The sequence below is a fragment of the Equus przewalskii genome, chromosome 20, assembly GCF_037783145.1.
Source record: "Equus przewalskii isolate Varuska chromosome 20, EquPr2, whole genome shotgun sequence".
In the NCBI taxonomy this organism is placed as follows: domain Eukaryota; kingdom Metazoa; phylum Chordata; class Mammalia; order Perissodactyla; family Equidae; genus Equus; species Equus przewalskii.
In genome coordinates, this window is record NC_091850.1 from 7304214 (window position 1) to 7315821 (window position 11608).

General features: G+C 46.9%; 1 non-coding gene across 1 annotated transcript; it reads right to left on the reverse strand.

Annotated features, from left to right (window-relative positions):
* Positions 1-11271: 11271 nt before the first annotated feature.
* Positions 11272-11400, reverse strand: LOC139077997 (small nucleolar RNA SNORA76). The gene has a single exon (XR_011530659.1). It is a non-coding gene; the product is annotated as a small nucleolar RNA SNORA76 (small nucleolar RNA).
* Positions 11401-11608: the final 208 nt, after the last annotated feature.

Here is an 11608-nt window from a genome sequence, read left to right on the forward strand (position 1 = left end):
TAGTTGGTCAAGAATGCCAGAAAGGTTAAATCAGGCCATCCCTCTCATTAGCAAAGAGCCTACACAGCAAAAAGTTTATGGTTCTGTCTGAGAAGTGATGCAGGGCTACAGGGCTAGAAGCCTTGCGATTGCAAAACTAAAAAAGAACACTAAATTACTAGGATTTACTAATACCCTCAGGACACGCAGGGTTAATACCACATAGTGAAAACCAGTTAAGCATTGGTGCTCTCACCAAAATCCCCTGGAGCAACCGCCACAATGCAGAGCCCTGGGTATCCTCCCAGAGTGCTCCATTCAGTAGGTCTGGAATGGGACCCAGGAATCTGCATGTTAATAAGCACCCCGGATGATTATGGTATGAATGGTCAAAAAAACACACTTTGAGGGGCTGGCCCGATGGCACAGCGGCACGTTCTGCTTCTCAGCGGCCTGGGGTTCGCTGGTTCGAATCCTGGGTGCGGACGTGGCACCGCTTGGGAAAGGCCATGCTGTGGCAGGCGTCCCACCTATCAAATACAGGAAGATGGGCACGATGTTAGCTCAGGGCCAGTCTTCCTCAGTAAAAAGAGGAGGATTGGCAGCAGTTAGTTCAGGGCTAATCTTCCTCAAAAAAAACAAACACACTTTGAGGGGCCAGCCCCGTGGCCGAGTGATTAAAGTCGCGCGCTCTTCTGCAGAGGCCCAGGGTTTCGCTGGTTCGGATCCTGGGCACAGACATGGCACCACTCATCAGGCCACACAGAGGTAGTGTCCCACATGCCACAACTAGAAGTACCCACAACTAAAATATACAACTATGTACTGGGGGGATTTGGGGAGAAAAAGCAGAAAGAAAAAAAACACACTTTGAGAAACACTGGATTAAATTGTGAAACAAATTGTATCTAGGCAATGGTATATATCTCAATTTAGCACTAAAATGTGATTGAGCTTTTAAATAAAATAATTACTGATTAGCGGATGTTTGCACTTAGCTATTTGGATAAAGTTTCTTTCACGGAAACTAACAAAAAACTAGAACGGAAAACTATGCTAACCAGGAGTCTCAGTTGCCCACACCTGTGAGAATGGCATCCTATGAAGCAGCTCCTCCAGTTTAGATGCTTTCACACAGTGCTTCTCAACCCTAACTCCAAATTAGCCTCATCTGGGGCTCTTAAACATCCCAGTGCCCGGGATCCACCTCAAACAAATTAAATCTGAACATTTCGGGGTGGAGCCCGAGTAACAGCAATTTTAAAAAGCTCACCAACCAATGCTAATGTGCAGCCAAGGTCAAGAACCACCAGCTCTAATGAGAACTGAGGGGCTAGTCTTGCAAAACCAGCTCTGGAAAGCAAAGGCAAGCATGACCACCTGGTTCTCCAATGGCACGCAGGCTGGACCTTAGAAATAACTGGGCATCTGGTGAAAAGACCAGCATTTCAGAACGCACCCTGGAAGCGAGCTGGTCTGGGGTTCTCAAACGTGGATTTTGCAGGTGGGACCTCTGAAACAACAACAGGCAGCTGCCTTTAGCTCCCACATTGTATGGCCTGTAAGTAGGAAATTTCAGCTCCATTCTCAGTCGAATATCAGCTGCAGCTGAAAATTAGCTCAGTCATCATCATTGATTAAGCAATATTTTTCAAAGTCTCTATTCATCAGGAAAGGGATCCCACCACTCAACAGATTAACAGGTTATTTTAGTCATTAGCTAGTGTTTTTCATCAGGTCCTTTACAGGCGTGGTTCAGTCAAGCGGTAGTCCCAGATATCGACAAAAGAGGTCTTCCCGAGTCTCTGCCCCTCCCACTCCCGACTCTCACAGTCTGGAAAGGCAGGAAATTCATTCCACAGACCCCCTGGTACCATTGTTTCCATTACCTCTGTCTACTCCATCCTTCCCACCTCCTCTTATACGCCAAGAAAGGGATAAATTCTGGTTTTTGACGCGACAGCAATATTCAAATTCTGCTTCTCAATTTTGCTTTTCTTAATGAAACAAGCTCCACGCCTTGAACCCTTTCTCTTCCCCAAGTACCTGCAATTGTGGAGGTATTTTCACAGGCTTCCTCTCTACTCTCCATCTTTTTCACATCTCTCAAATAGCCGTTTCAGCAAGCAGTGCCAATCAAGCAATCATCCAGATGATGGCGTGCCTTGGTGCCTTGGGGAGGTGGGCAGTTGGCAGCAGAGGGACCAGGGACTCCTCGGCTCTTGCCCTGAATTCTCCAGCACCCGATCTCTGATTCTTTGCCAGCTTTGTGGAAGCAGCCTTGCTAGAAGTCCATTCTTGTTGCCCCTAACAATGCCACTGCAGGAAGCAGCTTGGTGTCATGGGATGGGGGCGGGGTGTGTCAGAGCCCAGGAACCTGGAGATGCAAGGGAATGTTACACCCCCGCCTTATATCTGGACGACCTTGGGCAAGCCATTTAACCTCTCCGAGCTTCCATTTCCTCTTCTGTGAAACAGAAATAAAAACAGCCATACTGCCTTCCTTGATAGATTGTTGTGAGAATAAAGTAAGGTGATAGATGGGAAAGTGCTCCGTAAATTATAAAGCCTGATACGACTCCAAAGTTTTATCATTAGACTATGTGATCCATGTACCTCTGAATTCCATTCTTCATGACAAAGAAAGCTGTCAATGTCAAATGCACTGTCGAAGGGTCCCTCTGGGACACACAACAAGTTCCCCTTCCTACTGTCTGAATTACTGAGGGGGATAGATATTCCCAAGGCATAGAAAATTCTGCTGGCCTTGGTCCCCTGAGAGCTGTCACAGAAAATATGACAAGGAAGCCTAGAGAAAGATAAAGGGATTGAGGGACATCAAAGAAAGGGATTTTGTTTTAGCAAAGACCTTTTCTAGAGAGGTCTTTAAACCAGAACGGGCTTTCTGCTCTCCCCAGATGGTTTCCACGGTGGCCCTGTCTGAAGGCCGCAGATGGCCGCAGAGATCGCTATGAGAGCATCGCGCATTCTCAGGAGCCTAAACGAGAAGCAAGGCAATCAAGCTTCCAGTTTTTTACCTTGCGCTTGATCAGCCAAAACGCATCAGAGAACAAGTATTCCATCAATGTCAAAAACAGAATCGTGCACATTTTTACCACAGTATTTTAATAGCAAATGAACTGTGAATTCACTTGCCACAGAGAGGGTGAGTTAGAAGGATTCTATCCAAAGGATACGCTGGCTTACAGTCAAATTGGATGAAGCTATGTTCCTAGGAATGAATGTCACATGAAACGTTCAAAGTTCAGAAAAAATGATGTGGAAAATGTATATGGTATAAATAGAGTTTTAAAATATTAATAGAATGAGAGGAACCGTGGTTGTTAAAGCCGCGATTGTTCTAAGAAGCTTGGTATTTAGTGACATCTAGTGGTGGTACATATGAAAGCCTTCATGGGTGTTATTTTTAGGATGGCAAAACAATGCATTCACCACACTTGCCTCTTGATGGGAGCCTTATTTTCTTTGCAGTTCTCTTCACTTGCTCATTCTCCACAGACCTGGACTGGAGGCATCACATCCGATGGTCGCATATGCTCATAACAGTAATGGAGAAGAATAGACCGTCTTCAGGCCTGTTGTATTTTTCATTTTTATTTAAATTGGTGCTTAACATAAGCCCGCTTCCTTAAGATGCAGTAGATGAATGTAGCAGCAAGAATATGGCATTTGCGGGCCAACAGTTCAAGACATATAGCCTGGTACAGGCCTGGTTTAACAGACCATATGACACACATACAGTGACACCAAAGAATAACCTCATTCAAGGAGTGAACAGCATATTCTCTTTTAAAATAACAAGACTTTAAAAAAGTGCTTTTTATCCACAAATAGTAGCCATTCTCCCTTTTACCCCTTGGACTTACTGTTCTTTTATATTGTATCATCCAAACCTGGCTAGCGGCATCTGCATCTTCCAGGTCTAACATATTCCTTGGCAGTGACGTAGCAAGACAATACATTTCCAGCGTGTCTTCGAAAACTCAGTGTTCGAATGACCACAAGCTTCAGTTTCTGAGACATCCATTCCTATGAGGCCTTTATTATCAAGAAGCCAGTGGAGGTCTCTGTGTAAATCAGTAGTGACAGGAGCAAGGGTCATTTCAAGTAGACAGAGAATAACGCTCAGATGGGACTTGCCTCAAGTACAGGAAAACAGCAATTGCTTACTTACCATTCTCACCCTTTTTGGAAAATTCTCCCGGGATTTTGCATAAGTACTCATTCATTCATTTATTCACTCAACAAATAATTCAAGACCAAGATCAGTAAAGAAAAGTACAGAAATGAGACCTTTGTGAGATTTTCCTGTCTTAGTCGTTGAGTTTATTTGGATGAGGTGTCTTTTGATCCCAAATTAAAAGTATAGTTTGAGCTTGAATAAGATGTATATAATGCTTCAATCCCTTGCATCACATTCCTGCAAGGACTATCCGCAGAGGACACCTTGCCCTAGATGTCGCCCAGGCTGATTCAAGTTCTCAGGAGAGCCCCCTAGTGTTCAGGAGCAGTATCTGCACCCAGTGGAACAAACTGCTGCCAGATCTAGACTGCAGCCAAGCCCTAGGGAAGACCTGGAGTGGTCTCTTCCCAACTCAGGGGTGGGAGGGAGAAGGAGGAGGTATAGCTGGAGGCTGGGGTATCCTGCAGTCTCCAGCACACTCAGCATCAGGACCAGCAGCCTCACTGGAGTTCACAAATGGACAGATTGCCACGCGCAGGAGGAGAGGGGAGGTTATGCCTCTACCTGTCACTGAGCATCCTCCACCCAATCTTGGCCCCACAGCTCTATAGCTGTTAGGAAAAGCAGCCTGGAGACCTGGCTAGCTGTGTCTGTGAAATATTTGCATGGCTTGCTCTGTGATTTCATTCAAGTCTCTGTTTAAATGTTTCCTCCTCAGAATAGCCTTCCCTGACCATCTTTCTTAAACATCCCACCCCGCCCTGCTCACTGCCACAGCCCTCTCACGACCTTTAGACTTATATTCCTGGTTGCCATTGGATTGCCACCTAGATGTGCTGCAGGCATTTCATCCTCAACATATCTGAAACAGAGCCTGTCATTTTCCTTCCAGACCTGCTCTCCTCCTCCTGGGCTCCCCATTCAGTTACTGACACTGTCACCACCTGGACGCTCAAGCAGATGTTCTGGGCTCATCTCATCTTTGGCCTCTCTTCTCTCTCACCTCCCTCCGGCCTCCTCCACATCTCGGCAGTCACTAGGACCTGTCGATTCCTCTGATTTGTCCCTCTGTCCCTGCCTTAGTTCAGGCTCTCACTGCCCTTTATTTCTCACTCGGCTATTGAAATGACCTCCCTGCCTTCAGGCTTGCCTCCTCCAGTCCATTTTTCACACCAAAGCCAGAATAGTCTGTCTAGTCCCATCCGATGGCCCCCATCTACTAAATTCCCTGAGTCCCCGTCATACGCAGGATGAAGTCCCAGGCTGTCCCTGACCTGGATCCTAGGGCCTCACCATCCCCCACACACTATCCGTGTTTCATGCACAGAAAGGTGGCCGCATGTTTTGGAACATTGCATCCTCTGCCAGGCCTCTGTCCTGCTGCACATGCTGTTCCCTCTGACTGGGGTGCCCCATCTTTGCAGACTTCCACTCTCCCTCTCAGCCTCCCTCCCCATAGATTTAGTTCCTTCCTCTGAATTGTCATAAAACTTTGCATTATCTCTATTCAACAACTTTCTCCTATATTTCTTATAATAGTTTTGTTCACCCATATGTCTCCTCCACTAGACTGTAAAACCCTCAAGGGATAGGACAATATTTTTATTATTCTTTGTATCTCCAGCGTTTGGCACGGTACTCAGCACAGATTTAATAACTCAATAAGTGTTTGTTGAATGAGTAAAAGTTGTAAGGCATCAGTTAAATCAACAATATGGAGAGGTTTTTCAGAGCCAGAGCAGTAAAAGGACTGTGAACACCACTGTTATCATTCTTCGTTATTCATGTATCTCTTCCCCACTCTTCTTCCTCCCTAACAGAACCCTGACCTCCTTCAAGGAAAAACTCCGCCTCCATGCAGGCCATATGAGAAGTCTGACTTCATGCCCAGCTCCAGAATGTTCCAAAGGTAGGTCATTCCCATCCCTTCCCAGTGATTGGCTCCAGAAGGGCATATGACTGAATTTGGACCTATGAGACATGAGAAAAGATTTCCTGGAGGCTTCTCGAGCTTTCAGAAGCAACCCTTGTTTTTTTCTCTAGACATGGCCACATGCTACAAGCCCAGGAAGAAGGCCACCACAGAGGCCAGCAAAGCCAAGAGCATCTCAGGAAAATGGGGCAAGAGCTCCTGGATTAAGCCAGCACTGAAGCCCGCCCTATCTCTGGACTTCCAATCACATAGCTCAATAAACGTCTTTCTTCTTTAAGTCCTCCTGAGGTCTTTGTGCTGTTGTTCTTACTCATAATAAAAATCACCTGACCTGAAACATATACTTAAAATTATGTATATATATATATATATATGTATGTATGTATGTGTGTGTGCGTGTGTGTGTGTGTGTGTGTACATGTGCATTTGAAAACTGCTACTTAATCACTCATGGCCTGCTTGATTCTCCAAAAGGAAACCATATTCATATTACCCATCCCATTTGACTTTGAAATAGAATATAAATTAAGGAAAATTGGTAGAGCCATGGTGTCAGCTCAAGTCACTCCACAATAAAGTCGACAGACAGAGCCAGTCACATTTTGACGAAGCTTGTTTAGTGGCTAACCTCCTGGTGTTGTAAGGCAGAGGTACGTGAGAAGTGAGTTCAGGCTCAAACTCCTATCACTGTTCGCTGCCCTGTGCTTTCTGCCCTGCCTTAATACTACAGTTTATTGATATGACGACCTCTCGACTGCTTGCCTTAAAAACATTTTAACCCTGAAATAATCGTGTTAATGGTTCTTAGTCACTGAAGGAAGAGTCCAGAGTTTCCACATGAAACTTGGAGACCAAGAGAATAAAAGCAAGCAAATCAGGGCCCCGTTCAGAATGGTCTTGGATTGGTCAAAACAACTGCCTGGATCAGTGTTCACTTGGGAACACGATACCCCTGGAGATATTTTGAGGAGAAAAAGATCTAAGGCAAGGAACTGGTTATAGAAGTGGTAGGAGGGCTGGAAGAAACAGAGAAAAGGTGTGGTGTGGAGACGGAGTTGTACGCAAAGATCGGAAAGCTGCTGCCACCCCGTGCAGCGGAGTCTGCATGCTCAGCTTTGCTGCTGGTGGTCAGGAGCCAAGGAGCCAAGGAGCCCACACGCCGCTGGTGCCACTGAAGCTGCCATGATGCAGCAGCAGCTACAGCTTCCTGCAGTCACACTTAGCCACTCGCTGTTGCCAGAGGCACCACTGAAGCCGAAGTCATGGCTCGCGTCCTCCTCTTGACTTTCAGTCCCCTTGTGAGGGAGCACTGGCCGACCCAACAGGGAGGGAGTGTGGTTTGCAGACTTCAAGCCCCCATGGAAGAGAAGAGAGCATGGAAGAGTGAGTGTGGAGCTTTCCCACTCATGCCATCAAGAAGACAAAATGGCGTAGGCATGGTCAAGATCATTTCATATATTTGTGCAAAGAATCATATATTCCGAGCAGAGGCACTCAGAACTATAAGGAGGCAAGGATCGTATTATGCAGATAACACCTACAAAGCCCAGTCCATTACTCACTATGAGGCTGCCACACACACACGTGGAGTTCAAAAGAGCGCTCCAAAGAGTTGCTCACCCTTCCCTTTACGCGCCTGCCAGTCCACACACGGGCACATCTTCCCTCCTTCCTTCCACTTTCTGTCCATTACCCATCCCCCATCTTTTTAACCAATCCTATGAGGCCTCCCCAGTATGCAGCTAGAAGGGCAAGGTTGAGTCTTTTGAGCCTCCCTAGCAAACGAGTCACATAATTCTTCCTCTTGTTACTATCAACCATTCTTACAACAAAAGCACAGGGTGTTACTATGCTAACGGAGTCTATATTTTCCCCTCATTTCCCTGAGCCCACCTTCCAAGGAGTGACGGGGGCAACCTGGAGGAAGTTTGTGTACAAGACCTGGTTTGGAAAGATGGCAAGAGCGTATAGGGTAGCTATAAATCATATACCTTGTGTCTGAATGTGCTGCTTTGAGGCTTCCCAAACCTGCCTCCATGTGAGAGTCTTGCTCGTCCCCACGCTCACACTAAGACCATGTCTCTGGTCAGCAATGGGTCCCAGACAAAGAACACCCCCTCTTCTTGATCTCTGTAAGAAAGCTTGGGAAATTAAGCCAAAGCACTAGTCATGTTATTCAAAGAAGATCTCCAACGTAGTGGATGCTAAAGCCAATGTGCGGGTGGTCATGAATATTTCACCCAACCTCCAACTCTCTTCCGGAGGCCAACAGTGAGTAAAGACTATAAAATGCAAGCATGGTAACTTCCCTGCTTATTTCATCTCTGAGCACTGGGAAAACCACCTTGCAGAAAATCAAACCCTATTTAGCCAGCCTCCCACATGCCCCCAGCCCCAGCGTCCAGGCCAGTCCTACCCCATCAGAAGGGAGGGCACAGACACCATGAAGCAGCAGGTGGCAGGTGTGTGGCTGCATGACAAACGGAATCATGAACTCCACTCGGGCATTTCCATCCCCGTCCAGACACCCGCTGTTCTCACAATGCCTCCTTGAAAGGGGCCGGGGAGGGGAAGAGAAAACTATATACTCAGTGGGGCATGTGCTTTCCCTCCGTGGAAGCAGAATAGGCCAGCACCTGCAAGACATCTTTTTAGGAATACGGAAAAGGCCATTTGACGTAATCAGCTCTTGCAGTAGCCAGGTTGTCTGAAATTTCCAGGATTCATGATATCACTTAAGGGCCCCAGAATGTTGTTACTGGCCTAAGGCATGATAGTAACCAAAAGAAACCCCGTCATGGGCCACAATATTGCTACTGGGTAGACTTAGGTGATTATGGATGGACAGCCATCTCCAACAGGGATTTATTTGGTGGACCTAGCCCTACTTATTCTCCCATGGTCAGGAGAATATGGTCTTCTCAAGACCCCCTGGGGTCTCCAGGGGAAGGTCTTGGCAGCAGCAAGATGCAGTGTAAACAGAATGGCTCTGAGCACGGGTTGTGGGGGCAGGCAGCCCTGGTTTTGATTCCTGCCTTTTCCACTTATTGCTGTGTAACTTTGGGCATTATACTTAAACTTTCTGATCTCGGTTTCTTGACCTGTAAGATTGAGATGCTAATAAACAAGCAGAATTCCAAGTTGGCCCCAGGATCCACACTCCCTGGTATACATGCCCTGCATAATCTCTGGCACTGTGAACACGATGGATTTTATTCTCCTGATCAGGTTATGTTACATGGCACAGTTGACTTAAAGAAGAGATTATCTTGGTGAGCCTGACCTAGTCAGGTGAGCCCTTCAAAAACAGAGCATTTCTCCAGCTGGTTACAGAGGAAGAAGTCAGAAAGTCACACACTCCTGCTGGCCTGCAAGAAGCAGCAACAATCACGCCATGAACTACCCCTAAGGGCCAAGTGGCAGGGAAGGTGGTGGCCCTGAGGACGGAGAGTGGCCCGTAGCTGACAGCCAAGAAGAAAATGAAGATCTTAGCCCTATAATCTACGAACTGAATCCGACCAACAACCTGAACGAGCTTCGAAGAGCAGCCTACCCCAGAGCCTCTAGAAAGGAACACGGCCCTGCTCTCACCTTGAGTTCAGACTTGGAAGACCCCTCCACGCCGTGCCCAGACTTCTGCCCTACAGGAGGGCAAGATGAGAAAGATAACTGGGTGTTACTCTAAGCCACTAGGCTGGTGGTGATTTGTTATGTGGCGACTGGAAAGTGATATAAATACGGCCTCTGTGAAAGGTTTTGCAAAGGGGAAGAGTACGTATAAAGCATTCAGACGAGTTTCCAGCAGAGTAAATGTTAACAGTTATCATCCTTGATGGGTCACCAACAGGCACTGAAAGAAAAGACAAAACTTCATGGCTTTAAGTCCTTATCTTGGAGAAATTACTTAACCTTTCTGAGTCTCAGCTTTCCCCTTAGTAAAATGAAACAGTAGAGGTCAATAACAATGTTGGTATAGAGTCTTCACAAATGGTAGCTCACTTAACCTCTCCAACAACCCAGGAAGGTAACACGATTATTACCATTTTAGAAACACACACTGAGATTCACAGAAATCAGGTGGCTCACCTAAGACCGTGCCTAAATATGGTGGAACAAGATCTCAGACGCAGGCTTTCTTCCAACTGCAGCTCATTCCCACTAAGCGCCCTAGGAGTTCCGAAAGTGTGTGACTCAGCAGTGGTTGCAGCAGGTGGCTGCTCCCGATGGCTGCATTTGTCACATGAAATGCTTCAGTTCCCTTCTCCTTTGCGTCAACATCCACCCGACCACAGTATAAGGGTTCTCCAGAGAAATAGAACTAATCGGATGTGTGTGTGTGTGTATTTAGATATATCTAGGTAGATGAGAGAGAGTGAGAGAGCGCTTTATGTTAAGGAATCGGCTCACACAATTACGGAGGTGCAAGTCCAAAATCTGCAGGGTAGGTCAGCAGGCTGGAGACCCAAAGGAAGAGTTGGCATTGCAGCTTGAATCCCAAGACAGCCTGGAGCAGAACGTCTTCTTCCTCGGGGGACATCAGTCTTTCCCTTAAGGACTTCAACTGATTGGATGAGGCCCACCACATTACAGAGGATAAACTGCTTCACTCAAAGTCTGCTGACTTAAATGTTAATCTCATCCAAAAAAATACCTTCACAGCAACATTCAGATGTGTTTGACCAAACATGTGGGTATCACTGCCTAGCCACACTGACACACAAAGTTCACCAGCACATAGTCACTGCCCTGGGTGTTACAAGTCTCCTTCGAGTATGTACTTTCTCCAGCTGCCCTGTGGAGGCTTCATCTCACAGCATATGCAGCTCCTCACATGGAGGAAGCGGAAATGAGGTTGGGGCCGGGACGCTAGAGGGAGGGAGGCCTTCAGCTGTTGACCGAGACTGGTTGCTGGATGACGTTGACTGAGCACAGACTCCCAGCACTTTAGACTGGAGATGAGTTTCTAACAACCCACAAAGTAACAATGACAAAGATCTGTCTCCGTGGAACACGTGGGTACCTGTACATATATTTTCAGTTCATTGTCATTTTTATGTTCCTTCCAATGTGGAGAAGGAATAAAGGGATAGAAGGAAGCAGGGAAAAGAAGGGCAGTCAAAATCATAAAGGTTAGTAATTGGCTCCTCCCGCCCCGCCTTGTCGCTAGCGGTTAAAAGGGCTGCCGGCGAGCAGCAGGCGGCCCCAGTCGTGCGTAAGCGCGTGCTCTGGCGCAGCCTGACCCCCGGCGCCACGTGCAGGTGCAGCAGGGGCTCAAAGGCAGCACGTCACGACAAGAAACACCACGCCAGCGATGGGATCAAACCACTTTTATTGAGGAGCTTCAGGGGAAGGGCCAAGGGCGGCGAGGACGTTGAGATCCGACGTCCTCAGTCCGGCCGGGATCTCTCCAGCTTCACAGTCACTGAAAAAAATAATTTGCTTTCTTGATTCATTTGGAAATATCATGATCTTTAAATTTTTAATTTAACTCA